This window comes from Psammomys obesus, unplaced genomic scaffold, assembly GCF_907164565.1.
Source record: "Psammomys obesus unplaced genomic scaffold, mPsaObe1.curated_primary_1811, whole genome shotgun sequence".
Classification (NCBI taxonomy): Eukaryota; Metazoa; Chordata; class Mammalia; order Rodentia; family Muridae; genus Psammomys; species Psammomys obesus.
The window spans coordinates 4,097,535-4,110,380 of record NW_026590809.1 but is presented as its reverse complement, the minus strand read 5'-3'; the positions used below and the strand labels follow the sequence as shown (position 1 = coordinate 4,110,380).

Here is a 12,846-nt window from a genome sequence, read left to right as displayed (position 1 = left end):
AGAAAGAAAGAAAGAAAGAAAGAAAGAAAGAAAGAAAGAAAGAAAGAAAGGAAAGAAAAAGAAAGAAGAAGGAAAAAGAAAGAAAGGGTGATTATATACATGTGTTCAAGCCAGAAAACATTTTAAAATGACTTTAGTGGAGCTAGAGAGATGGTTTAATGGTTAAGAGCCCCGAGGCTTCTTTCAACTACTTAAGTCAGTTTCCTGTGTTGGGTGGCCTTCAACCCCCTGCACCTCCAGCTCCAGGGGAGCCCAATGCTGGTGGCCTCTGCAGGCATCTGCACTCACATGCATGTTCCCCGGGCACAGATATGCACACATGTGAAATGCTTTACTAAATGACTACTACCTAGCTCTCCACGATAAGCCAAATAAACATACCTATGTTGGATGTTGGGTATTCTAACCAACAATTCTCTGATTTTCAAACGTTTTACTCATCCATGCTATCAAAGCACTTGAATCCCAGTGGCAAACCCAGCAGCTGTGTTCCTGAGAGGAGACTGTAGTGCATTTATATGTATTCTGAGAAAGTTGGTAATTGTTTTAAAAATATGGGCTTCTTACTGAATTAAATGACTTTAATAAGTTAAAATGCACAACATATAAATTTCATTTCTTTCTTGAAGATTGTGTCCTGATCTAAGATGGTAGTTTTGAGCCTCAGTTTCCCCACACATCTGCCATGCCTCTGCATCCCTCTAATTTGAGCTGTGCTATGAATCATCCTCTGTGCCGCAAATGTTTTTCTCCCATGGGTACCCGGTGACCAGTGTTGAATAGGTGGGGATTACCACTTGGGACCATCTAGTGACCATCTATGGCACAGTCTAGTCAACACAAACCACACCACAGCTGGAAAAATGTGACCTCTGTCTTTCAGAACGCTGTTTTGTGAAAGCCCTTGCCTTATCACCATACAAGTGAAACTAAAAAAAAAAAAAAAAAAAAAAAGTTAGCTTTTGCTACTTGGGCCCCAAGTCTGAACCGGCAGTATTGGCATTTAGGAAGTTTTTATATCTGGTTTTTATTTCTCCTTAACTTCCCCTTCTCTGAGACAGAATGGAGGCTCGCCCTCCCTTGCGGTGTCCTGGCTCTAAAGGTTTCATCTACATTTAAAGACTAACCGTACACTAGCTGAGTGTAATTGCTGCTTTGTGTAACATGAGAAAACTGTGATATGATGCCCCATGAGCTAAGAAGAGTGTCAGAACGAAAACCAAGAGATGTTCCACAAATGCGCATTCACATTAATGCCTTATGTAGGTGGGCCTTCTAGGGATTTTTCTTTAATGCGACAAGAGTGTGCCATTTCTGCCTCCAGAAATCGTTTCCTTCGGCTTTATACCGAGCATGTCAAAAAGTCATATTACATCAGGGCTTAGTGTATACATTAGCTCTTTACGTCGGAGGGTCTGACTAAATCCTTTCTTGATCATTCTGATATTGAACAGTTCTAGATTGATTTCTTCAACACTTGTTTATGGTATTTATTTTGATATATCTAGGATTCAAACCCAAATTAACAAGTGTAACTCATTTTCTGAGTGTTAGAGAAAAGCTCCCACTACCCCGAGACATATTCATCTAGGGCTTAAAAATAAAATTTAGGTGAAGATGTTGTAACAAGTGGATCAATGTATTCAATCACAGAGCAGAAAAATGCCAGCCCTGGGACGGCTTCAGCTGGGGAGTGGCACCAAGGGGCACCAAGCGATTTGCATTTTTAGAGAAATGTCCTGTCTGTGGCGGAGATGCAGGAATACAGGAACAAATTGCCGCATTCCCTCCTGTTCTTACTTCATGACCCTGAGTCTATCAGGAGCTGAGTTAAAGTAAGGTGAAATAAAGGCAGCCACAGACCCAGGATTGGGTCTCCAAAGCTCAGTTGCCATGGTAAACTGGTGGCTTTGAAAGAGAAGCTTTTGTTGTTGCTATTGTTGTAAGTGCTATGATAGCCTCTGAAGCACAAGAAATTAAGCAATTAACAGAAAAACAACAATTAAGAACTGAACAGGCTTGTGGGCAGCTCTACTTGCCACAAAGTCAGATAAATCAACCTGGCTGAACCCAACTCACCTAAGAGGCTCTACGGCTACTCACTTTCCTTTGAGAGACTCATTGGTATAAAAGGAGTAATAGCTTAGCTGGGCGGTGGTGGTGGCAGGGTCACCTGGTGACAGCATATGCCTTTAATCCTAGGCAGAGGCAGGCCTGGTCTACAAAGCTAGGACTGCTAAGGCTACGAAAGAAGGAAAGAAAGAAAAAGAAAGAAAGAAAGAAAGAAAGAAAGAAAGAAAGAAAGAAAGAAAGAAAGAAAGAAAGAGAAAGAAAGGAGAGAAAGAAAGAGAGAAAGAAAGAAAGAGAGAGAAAGAAAGAAAGAAAGAGAAAGAAAGAAGAAAAGGAAAGAGAAAGAGAGAGAGAAAGAAAAAGAAAAAGAAAGAAACAAAGAGAGAGAGAGAGAGAGAGAGAGAGAGAGAAAGAATAACAGCTGTGTGCATAGGCTTGACTCTCACAAGCCTTTTACCAGCTGTGTGAGGCTTGAACAAGTTAGTCTCACCACCGGCCTTCCATGTTCCTTGTCTGTAAATAAATAAAGTCTGTAGGGGCTGAGAGGTTTAAGTAAGATGCTAGCATGCTCCTAGAACAAGATATGTTCTTGGCCTAGGGAAACATTTCACCATCACTTATGTTCAAAGCAGCCTGGGACTCCAACATCTGCGGCCCCTCCTTTTCTTGAGCACGCCGTTCTTCCCAGCATTAGGCCGTTAGACATGAATTAGAGCAAGGCTACCCAAACTAATGATTCTCAAACATGAATGCGCCCATGACGCTCTGAGGATTCTGTACTGATTTGCTGCATCAAATTGAGGTCCGAGAGTTTGCTTTTTTTTTTTTTCTTTTTTCTTTTTTTTAAGATGGAATGCCTTAAACTATTGGTAAACAAAAATGACTTTCAACTTCTGTTCCATTTGACTCTGATTCCTGAATGCTGGTGTTGGAAGTATGTCCTTCCATGCTTGGTTACTCTGGGGCGTCATGTATGCCAGGCAAGCACTCTGTCAACTGAGCTACACCCCCCCCATCCAAAATTCTGCACCTAAATACCTGTTTTGAGGGCACACTTTAGATCAGTGGCTCTCAATCTGTGGGTCGCGACCCCTTTGGGATCAAGCAAACATTTCATAAGGGATGCCTAAGACCATAGGAAAACAAACATTTACATTGTGACTCATGATAGTAACAAAGTTACAGTTATGAAGTAGCAACAAAAATAATGTTATGGTTGGGGGTCACCACAACATGAGCTACATTAAAGGGCCGCAGCAATAGGAAGGTTGAAAACCACTGCAGAAAGCAGACACTGTGCATTGCCTGGGCAATGGGTTTTCTTTATGATTCAATTTATCACATGCATTGCTTTAAATAGACTCATCATTCTTATAAAAAATAAAGAGGGACCTATAAGGTTTCGACTCTTGGTTTTGGTAGAAAAATCGTTTTGGTTTTCAAAGGAAAAGATATTTCTGAGAACCACTTTGCTGCCGCTGAGATTCGTGTTAACGTGGCCTCCTCTACTTGGACTAGAGATTATGTGTATACAGTAGCTTTTCTTGGAAAATCTTGCTCCCTGTTGGGATATTCAGTTTTTACAAAAACTTCATTTTTTTTTAATATTTTTGAACTGGTCATTTAAGATAACATCCGTTTGATGGATGTGTTTATGCATAAATCGTGCATAATTTCAAATGCACACTTATTTCCAAGCTTAAAGGGTTGTGTAAATTCAATGTATTTTAGACATTCAGAACTCAAATAAGTAGCTTTAGAAAAAATTTCTAAATAATTCTTTATTCTAAAATAGCCTATTTGTGAAGGCACAACCATGGAGTTTGGTGCTTCCCAGCCTCTGTTATTCCATAATGAAACCAGAAAAACTGCAAATGTAGCTAGTAATACTTGATTTTATGCTAGATGAGTCAGACTTCCCACAGTTTGTCCAGGGAAAACTAGGAATAAAAATGCAACAGTTCTTGCTTTGAATTCATTCATTCATTCTTAAATGTTTGGGAAATATAGAAAGCACATGAATTTTCAAATAATTATTTCAATTAGAGACATTTTCAGATCTCATATTCAGATCTGAGGAATGTTCATTTGCAAATATTTTTAACAAAATAATTTAAATGTATAAGCTGAAGTGTACAAAGAAAAGTAATAACAAACACATGATTGATATTTTCAATTGATCCAGTTTTGTGCCATCAAACTTGAGTTTCTTTTTTTTCCCTCCTTTGCACTACTGTTCTCGGACTTTTGACTTCTGTATGTGTTGTGAATTTCACACTGTATTGTGTGTGATATGTGGGTATACTTATTTCTGTATGCACATGTATGTATTCAACGATGCGTGGGTGCGTGTGTGCGCGTGTGTGTGCGTGCGTGTGTGTGTGTGTGTGTGTGTGTGTGTGTGTGCGTGCACGCACGCGCACCCATATGAAAGCCAAAGGTCAGTGTTGGTTGTCTTCCTGTCATCCCCCTCTTTCCTGAGGCAGGGCTCTCACTGAGCCTGCAGCTCACACGTTCAGTATGGCTGGCCGTCCAGAGAGCTCCAGGAATCCACCTGTCTCTGACTCCCCATCCCTGGGATTCCAGGGACAGTGCTAAACACAGCTTTTTATAGGGTGCCAGGCATTTTACCAACTGAGCCATTTCCCAGCCCTGGCGTTACCATTTAATACAAGGTTAAACTCCTCTTATAATTTCTCTCGTCCTCAGCATTTCCGGTAGTCATCAATTCTGGGCCACCTGTAGTGCTGCCCAGCTCCATCGCGTTTGGGAACTGGGCATCATCCTTCTGTTTAGTGAATCCATGCTCATATGCTACCTACTCATGCCGGCCACCTGCACACTCAGTCAGTTCTCTCTGTGTGTTGGGAAGCCACTGGGGGTCACAGAATGACCCCCTGGACAGGCAGGGGGTTCTATTAGGCTGCTTGATCTTGTCCTACAGCTTACAAAGTTACTATTTTAACTCTCCAAATGGTTTCTACCATTCTGTCTTTCCATTTATTAATGTTTTCTTTTACACATTTCACATTTCTAAGAACTCTAAATGTTTAAAATATAATCACAGTAAGCATTTTACATGCCCTTTTCTGTAACCCTAAAGACTGTGTAGATTTAGGTAATTGATTTTTCTTCTTCATTATACTTTTTATCTGTATGTCTTGTAGATTTTTTCTAGATACCAGACCTCACAAACTTGACTTTTTTTTTTTTTTTATGCTTCATAGTTTTCTATTCCCATAAATATTCTTGACCCTTGGTATGATGCAGTGAAGTTACCTAGAAGCAGTTTGGTCTTAAAGATCTTACTTTTATGATCTGTTCTATAGGGTCAGACTGAGGTCTAGTGTTGGGGTAACTATTATCCACAACAAGGGAGAACGAATATCTTGTGAAACTTGTAGTTTTTTGATATGGCTGTTGATAGCAAAGAGTAGTCCCAGCTCTCTGTGGAAACAAGTACTTCATTCTGTGGTGTTTTCTGTCTCTGGCCTCAGCTTGAAGGCTCTGATCTGCACTTGGGTAAATACTTGAGGTTTCATTTACCTCCACAGACCTCCCTTCTTCAGCCTTCTCGTCTCTGGCTCTTTTCTCTCTGGTACGCTTGTCTCAGTCTGTGTCACAGATTGCCTTAGTGTCGTCGGAATATAATGTAATATAATACAAATTTTTTTTTCTTATAGTTTGAAAGTTAGGAAATCGGAGGCCAGAGCGCAAGCATAGTCAGTTTCTGCTGAGCGCCCTCCACTGGTTTGCAAATGGACCTGCTGTAACTTCACATCTGTCTCCTGTCTTCAGTCGAAAGTGAGCTAATCCATCCTTGAGGGTTCTACCTTGTGATCTAATTACCTCCCAAAGGCCCCACCCACTAAGCTCTTCATCTTGAAGAGCCTCTGCCTTAGACATCTGAGGCCACACAGACTTTCAGTCTACTGTAGCTCTGGTTACAAATCCCAGTTGTCTTGGCATCCTCAGACTCTCAGGACCATGTACCTCTAACTTAGAAGCAGTGCTGGGCTCCTGGATTTTCCTTCTCTCAACCTGAAGCCTGGACAGTTGCTTAATGAAAGAATCCAAGACAACCAAAGGCTCGTGTTGTTTGTGTTCTGCCATTCAGTGGTCACTAATTTTGTTTTTGGTAACCGGTGTCGTCAAAAATCAGTGATTTTACATCTTCTTCAGATGTAGGTTTTTCTTGAAGGGAGGGGACTCAGGGAAAGGGTGGTCTGATTTCTATTAGCCCAGATGCCCAACTTCTGCTCAGCTCAATCTCTTCTGCATTCTCTCTGATAATGTTCTTTCTAAATCTTTGTTTCTTAATTTCTCTTTTTATGTCAGCCCAAGGGGTGACAATGATGGCATCTTCCTTTCTTTGGTTTATACCTAGGGCCCTTGATACTCCTCGGTAGGTCCTGAGCCCTGCCACTAGCCCAATAACGCCTCATTAAACGGTCGTCAGAATCCCAGTTTAAAACACCAGCTCTTTCTTTCTGGCTGGCCGCCACTCCTCTACCACGAAAGTCAAGGGAGAGGCTAAAAACAAGCAAGAAGTATTTGGAACTTCCACACGCTGAGACGTTGTGTTGATTAAAGAACAATGCTAAGAGGCCAAAATTAGTACCTGGCTGTGTTCCAGCATCACAGCCTGCATCCCTGGCCAGCATTTCACACACCATCAGTTACAAGGGAGGCCGTGCCAGAGAGACCTGCAGGAGGGTGCCAAGCCAGCGCCATCTCTGAGATCAGAATTTAAGCCAGCGTTGTCCATCTGATGGTTTCCCAGCCATCTTTGTTCCTTGGAGGCAGCTTTTATAATGTAATCCCAATGAAAACTATACATGTTATTTTAAATAATAAAATCCTACTTCTCGATATATCTTCTAAAGATATACTTTTATTTCATTACTTACTAGTGGCTCATTTATAATAAAATATAGGCTTGTCAAAATGTGCCTAATACTGATGATGGAATTCTCATTTAATAAAGTATATAGTCATTCAAAATTTTTAACTGTAGTGATTAAAGAACTGACAATATGCTTCCATTAAATAAGGAATAAGCCAGATAAAAGTCTATACATTTACTGGAAGAAGTTTTTTGGCTACCAAATACGGGTGACAAATTTTCAGTTTCCTCGGATATTTCTCAAGATACACAGTAAGCCTATTCTCCAGGAAAACTGTGCTGCAAAACTTTACTATCAGCAAATAGGGGTTGCCATTTCTCCTGAAATTAAGTCTGTGGCTTTGAATAAAATGTGCTAAAAGACAAAAGCAAAAAGTCTTTTCCTCGCCGATGACAGAACTGTGCGTCCTTCTCAAACACAGGGACATTTTTGTACATGGTATCTGCCTCTCATCAGCTACATAACACATAACCTAAGGATTGTTTGTTGTCTTCTTTTTAACAAAATCTTTTGATGAAGCGTTTTGATAAGGTCAACGGAAAGCATGGTCTGTTAACATTAGGTGATCAACTTTTTGACAATGGCAGGGCCAGCTAATGGACTAGTAGCCTGCAGGGCCCAGCTAAATATGATAGACGAATGTAATCAAGCTCTGCAGTGACTGTTCAAAAGTAATCCCTTCAGCTTTGAGCTGCAGCATATATCTCAGCCAGGCGAAGCCCGCGTGAGGAAGTCTCTGCAGACCACACTGATACAATACAGCCCTCACATCCTGCTCGCTGGGTTTGCCGCTTGTGGTGAGTTTTAAATTTGAGGTAATGGCTACTGTATATTCATGTGAGCATACAACAATACTTTTGATTTGTTGTGGAAAGGCTGAATCCATTACCAGGGGCCTAGTCTATAAACCCTGACACAACCTTTATGTATGAGTTATGATTTACCCTTTTCTAGAATACGGCCACTAAAAAATGTTTTGCACGAAAAAATTTAAAAATCCATTCACCTCTCTAGTCACCAAACTGCCGAAGCTTGTCTGTTCCATTTCAATCCAAACTTACCTCCAGATCAGGTCTTGAAGATCTCATTTATATCCTACACGGCACTTCATGAGGATCATAACCACTGTTTGCAAACAAAGGGAAGAAACAGTGAGGTGACTGCAGTTCAGCACTGTCTGCCCTGTTCTGCCACAGAAAACACCAGAAGATGGTAGGAATCACGTCATCCCAGTGCCCACTTGAGAGAAGTGCTCGTTTCCACAAAAATGAACGAGGATAGGAACAAATGTCACACCTGAGCTCTCTATCGCTTTCCCTGAGTCTCTTGGTAACTATTGGTTCAGTCTTCCATCTGCAGATCAAACACTTCAAATCACTCTCTAAGTCAGACCCATCACCCAAAACCTAGCCTAGGACTGAAAGCAAGTGCTTTGGTAATGATGGAGCCATCAGTCCCGTGGAACCCGCCTTGCTCCGAGCAAACAGGTGATGAGAACATTTGCAGGGGAAGTGGGTTAGCCACCGCCAAGACTTCCTAGCACAGACCGCACAGAACGTTTTTGTGTGCCACTGGCAGATGTAGCCTCCTGGAGGGATATTAGCAGCCTGAGCAGCTGTCCTTCTCAGAGGAGAACCTTCAGGGACAGGGTCCCAGAGTCCACATCATCTTCCTTCAGCATTTGGCAAGTGGACACCAAGTGACCGAATCCAGAGCTGACGACTCCAAGGAAGACATCTGCAGCCCACGATACCATTCATTGGCCACACTGAAAGGAATGCCAAATCTCAGCTGCTAGAGAGAATGGCACGCGCTGGACATGCAGCTCGGTTGCTGGCGTGCTTGCCTCGAGTGCATAGAGCCCTGGGTTCAATCCCCAGCACACATGAACCCATCCACTGTGATGGTACATACCTGGATCAGCACTTGGGAGATCAGAACTTTAACAACATCTTGGCTACACAGCAAGGCGGAAAGTGGTCCTGATCAGGGCTGAAAATGAGTGCCTCAGCAGCAATGGAGCCAAGAGTCCTCAGTCCTGTGGCGCTCCCCTGGTTTGAAACCTTATCTTAAAAAAAAATTAAACTTAGAATGAGATGGGCCTGAGGAGACTATTAGGATGTTTCCATAGATTGTGGAGCAAGGAAAACATTCAACTGAAAAGCCAAAGGAGGTTCTTATCTAAAAGAAGAAAGCCAGGCATAGCGGCACACACCTTTAATCCCAGGTCTTAAGAGACCCACGCAGGCAGATCAAGACCAACCTAGTCTACATGGGAGAGTTCAAAGCCAGCCAGGGATACACAGTGAGACACTGTCTCAAAAAGAATAGCAGGACATATTAGTTATGTGGGAGACTAAAAGAACAGCAGCTTAAGAATATGGGCATTCAGTTCTCCCTCAGTCCTGCAGTAAACATTCTACGTGAGCATTCTTTACTTGTGACAAAGCCACACGGGCACTTGGAATGGTGACTTCCTATCTTATTGCTCTGTATCCCACCTGCTATAATGCCTTTCAGCCTTATACCATTGAAAGGGTTATCTGTAGGGAAAGAGGTAGGGCTTGCCTGTCATGGTGCATCGATGGATGCTGAGGAAAACACATCACACCCTCTACTTGCTACATGCCAGTAGTACTTCCTTCTATTAGTTATAACAAGAGAAACCTCTCCAGATGTTTCCAAATATCCTACAGGGAAACAAAGTCACCCCTTCTCCAGCTGAGAATGATTGCATCAAAGTTTTGCTAATCTTTTCGTGATTAAATCTGAATGATAGAGTCACTATTTCACATTCCAAACTGAGCAAAAGTGGCACACCTTTAATCCTAGCCCTTGAGAGGGAGACAGAGATGGATCTCTGTGAGATCAAGGCAAATTCTAAGACAGCCAAGCTGTATCATTAATAAATTTTTTAAAAAATGGCTGAGGAAAAGGAGAAGTAATGCCGAGTGTCTAACACTAGGCCCATGTGCAATGAATGCATGCAGCTCTGTCTCTGTCTGTTCCTGGAAACTTAAAGACTTCAACTCTATTAAATATTTATGCATAGATAGAAAAGGTCTACTAGTAAGCAAATCATTGTGGTCTGGTGTGGCGTGTCCCCTTTAGGCTCAAATTTGCACACTCCCTCCCATGGGTTAGTAATGCTGTTTGGGAAGGTTACTGACCCTTTAGGTGGAAGAGCCTTACTGGGGGAAGTGAGTCCCTAAGGGTAAGCCGTATGGTGTTATGGCCCAGCCCCATTTCCTGCCTACTCTGCTTCCTGAGTACAAATCACTCCCCTCCCTGTCCTCATCCACGATGGCAAGCTGTGTCCTTAAGATTGTCAGCCAAAGGAAACCCAAAAGTTACTGCTAATCGGGTACTAGATCTTATACAAAAAACAACCTGCTAAGAGAGAAGCAGAAGGGATGACAGGAGCCATGTATTGTGTGGTCAAGAAATGCAGAGATGTAGGAAAGGAAGCAAATAATATAACCTAAGATGGCAGTACAGGCAGCTCCTCTAGAAGGAGGGAGACAGAGAGCACAGAACACGTGCAGGCCTGGAGATCACTCTCGCAACAAAACCTGCAGAGTGTCCTTCCTGGTGTTATTCATTTCCAACATGAAATTGGAAATGAGTCACTGGATGATTAAGAACATTCAGTTGGAGGGCTGAGATAATACAGCAGTTAAAGAGCCATCTGATAGCAACAAAGACTAAGCCAACACAGGATGTTTAATAGGAAGGTCTGGAAGCAATAACGGTTCTTCTATTGTTTGGGCCCACAAACTTAATGTGAGTTTTCTCGGCATGGCTGTACATTTTCCCCTATAGCTGCATGGAGTGATGGGGTGGAAAAGACAGGAAGTTGATTTGACTAGGGATGAAAATTTGTCAAGTATGACATGACACAGCAGGAAAAGTACAGAATTCAAAGCAGTGGCCTTAAAGCGTAAACTGGAGGAAGGAAGGAGAGAAGATGGTAAATGCCCAGAAAAAATGACAAGCTGATGGCCCCAGTGGAACAGAAGGATTACTAGAGTTGCGGGTATCAGAGAAAAAAAGGCCCAGAAAGATAAAGATGGTCTCTAAGTCACTGATATAAGAAAACGAGACTGCAAAGAGCTTGTAATGGTCAATTCTACATGTGACAAAAAAAAAAAAAAAAAAAAAAAAGATAGCTGAGGGGAGTAGAGCACAAGAGCTGAGAAATCGGGAGCTGGAGGAATTCCCACCCAATGTAGAATAATCCACACGTACTTTGAGAACAAACGACCCCACTTATAGAGAACATCGAGCATGAATGCTTGGTTGTATAATCTGACAAGGGTGTTAAGAAGAGAAAGAGAAAGGGCAAATGTGCTACAGGAATGGTAGTCCATGTAGATATATATCCACCCCAGGGCCAGTAGCAAGAAGAACAAAGGGACAAAGGACCCTCAAAACACACACACACACACACACACACACACACACACACACACAAGGGGTAGTTCCAGGTAACAAAGTGAAGACAGAAAGTGTAGTGCTAAAAAGCTTTGATTTGCGTTTCCCCATATTCAGAAAAAGAATACAAAAATGAGGACCACCTGAAAACTGTCACAGACAAAGATGGAATGTCTTCTTAGGCTGGTCCCAATGGATTCAAGTCAAAAGCAAACAAGAAAATAAGGAAGTTAGGTAGACAGACTGATACACAAGCAGACTTAGTGCCTTGGACTAGGTCTGCTTTGGGTAGTTGACATTGTTCTCTAAACTAACACTGTTTTCCAGTATTGTTTGAACATGTCATCTTGCCAGCAGTGGTAGCCAGTCCAGTGTTACTTTATTATATCACAGAATTCTGTAAGTTAAAACCTCAGGCAGAGCTTGGGGTAGACACCGGTTGGGTGGCGTAAGTCATGTGGGAGGACAAATGGGGTATTTGGAAGGATCACAGACAGGCTTGCTCACGCGCTGGAAACTTTGGGTCGGCAGGGAGGCTGGGCCTACCTGGGACTCTGCTGGAAAGCTCACCCATGGCACACAGCAACGCAGTCTAGGTGGAAGACCATCTCACACTTTGAATTTGCCTTCTGAAAGAAGCGTTCTCAGACAGGCAAGTCGAGATTGCAAGGCCTCTTCTGAGCTAGCCTTCGAAGTCGTATGCACTTCTAATATAACTGATGATTTATATGAGCATGTAATTTCAATCTCAATTTCAAGAGAAGAGGAAAAAGAGTGTGTTTCCTGGTGGGGCACTGACAAGGTCATGCTGTAGGAATGTGGAATGGGAGGTATGGTTGTGGCCATCTTTGGACCATCTAGCGTGCCCTAGTAATACCCATTACTTAAGTGCTAAAGATTGCCATCTCTGAAGTGACATTGCCAGTGATGGACCAGCTTGACTGCATCTTAAGATTAGAAGCCATCTTGTTACAAAGTCAAAATAAGCTCATTCACGGTTTCTGTAAAACTTATTTGACAGCTTCTTGACCCGTGTTCTGGAATTTGTCATGTTCCACATACTGTTCTCTGATTGCCGCTCTGATAGGACACTATTCTACCAAATGTTTTTAAGATGTTCTACCAAGTTCCTAACCAAAAACCCTTAGAAACCACCTAGCCTTGCAGTTTTGTGGCTAGTAAAACAAACAAACAAACAAAAAACATTTCTCCTGTGTTTAGAGCTATTGTCTCAAACCCTGCTTTAGGGAGATAGTCCTGTCTGAAAGGAAATAAAGCTTGCTTAATTCGACAAAAATATTTGGGTCATGGTCTTTACTGCCCTTTAGTGAGATTGACACCAGCTCACAGTGAGTATAAATTGTTCAGAACAGAGCTTTGAATTTGTTTTCTTCTTCTTCTTCTTCTTCTTCTTCTTCTTCTTCTTCTTCTTCTT

The 12,846-nt window shown here is 42.1% G+C and overlaps 1 protein-coding gene across 1 annotated transcript in view; it reads left to right on the top strand.

Annotated features, from left to right (window-relative positions):
• The window catches only part of Ttc29 (tetratricopeptide repeat domain 29), a 179,423-nt gene that overhangs the window by 164,927 nt on the left and 1,650 nt on the right, over positions 1 to 12,846 (top strand). The window lies entirely within an intron of this gene.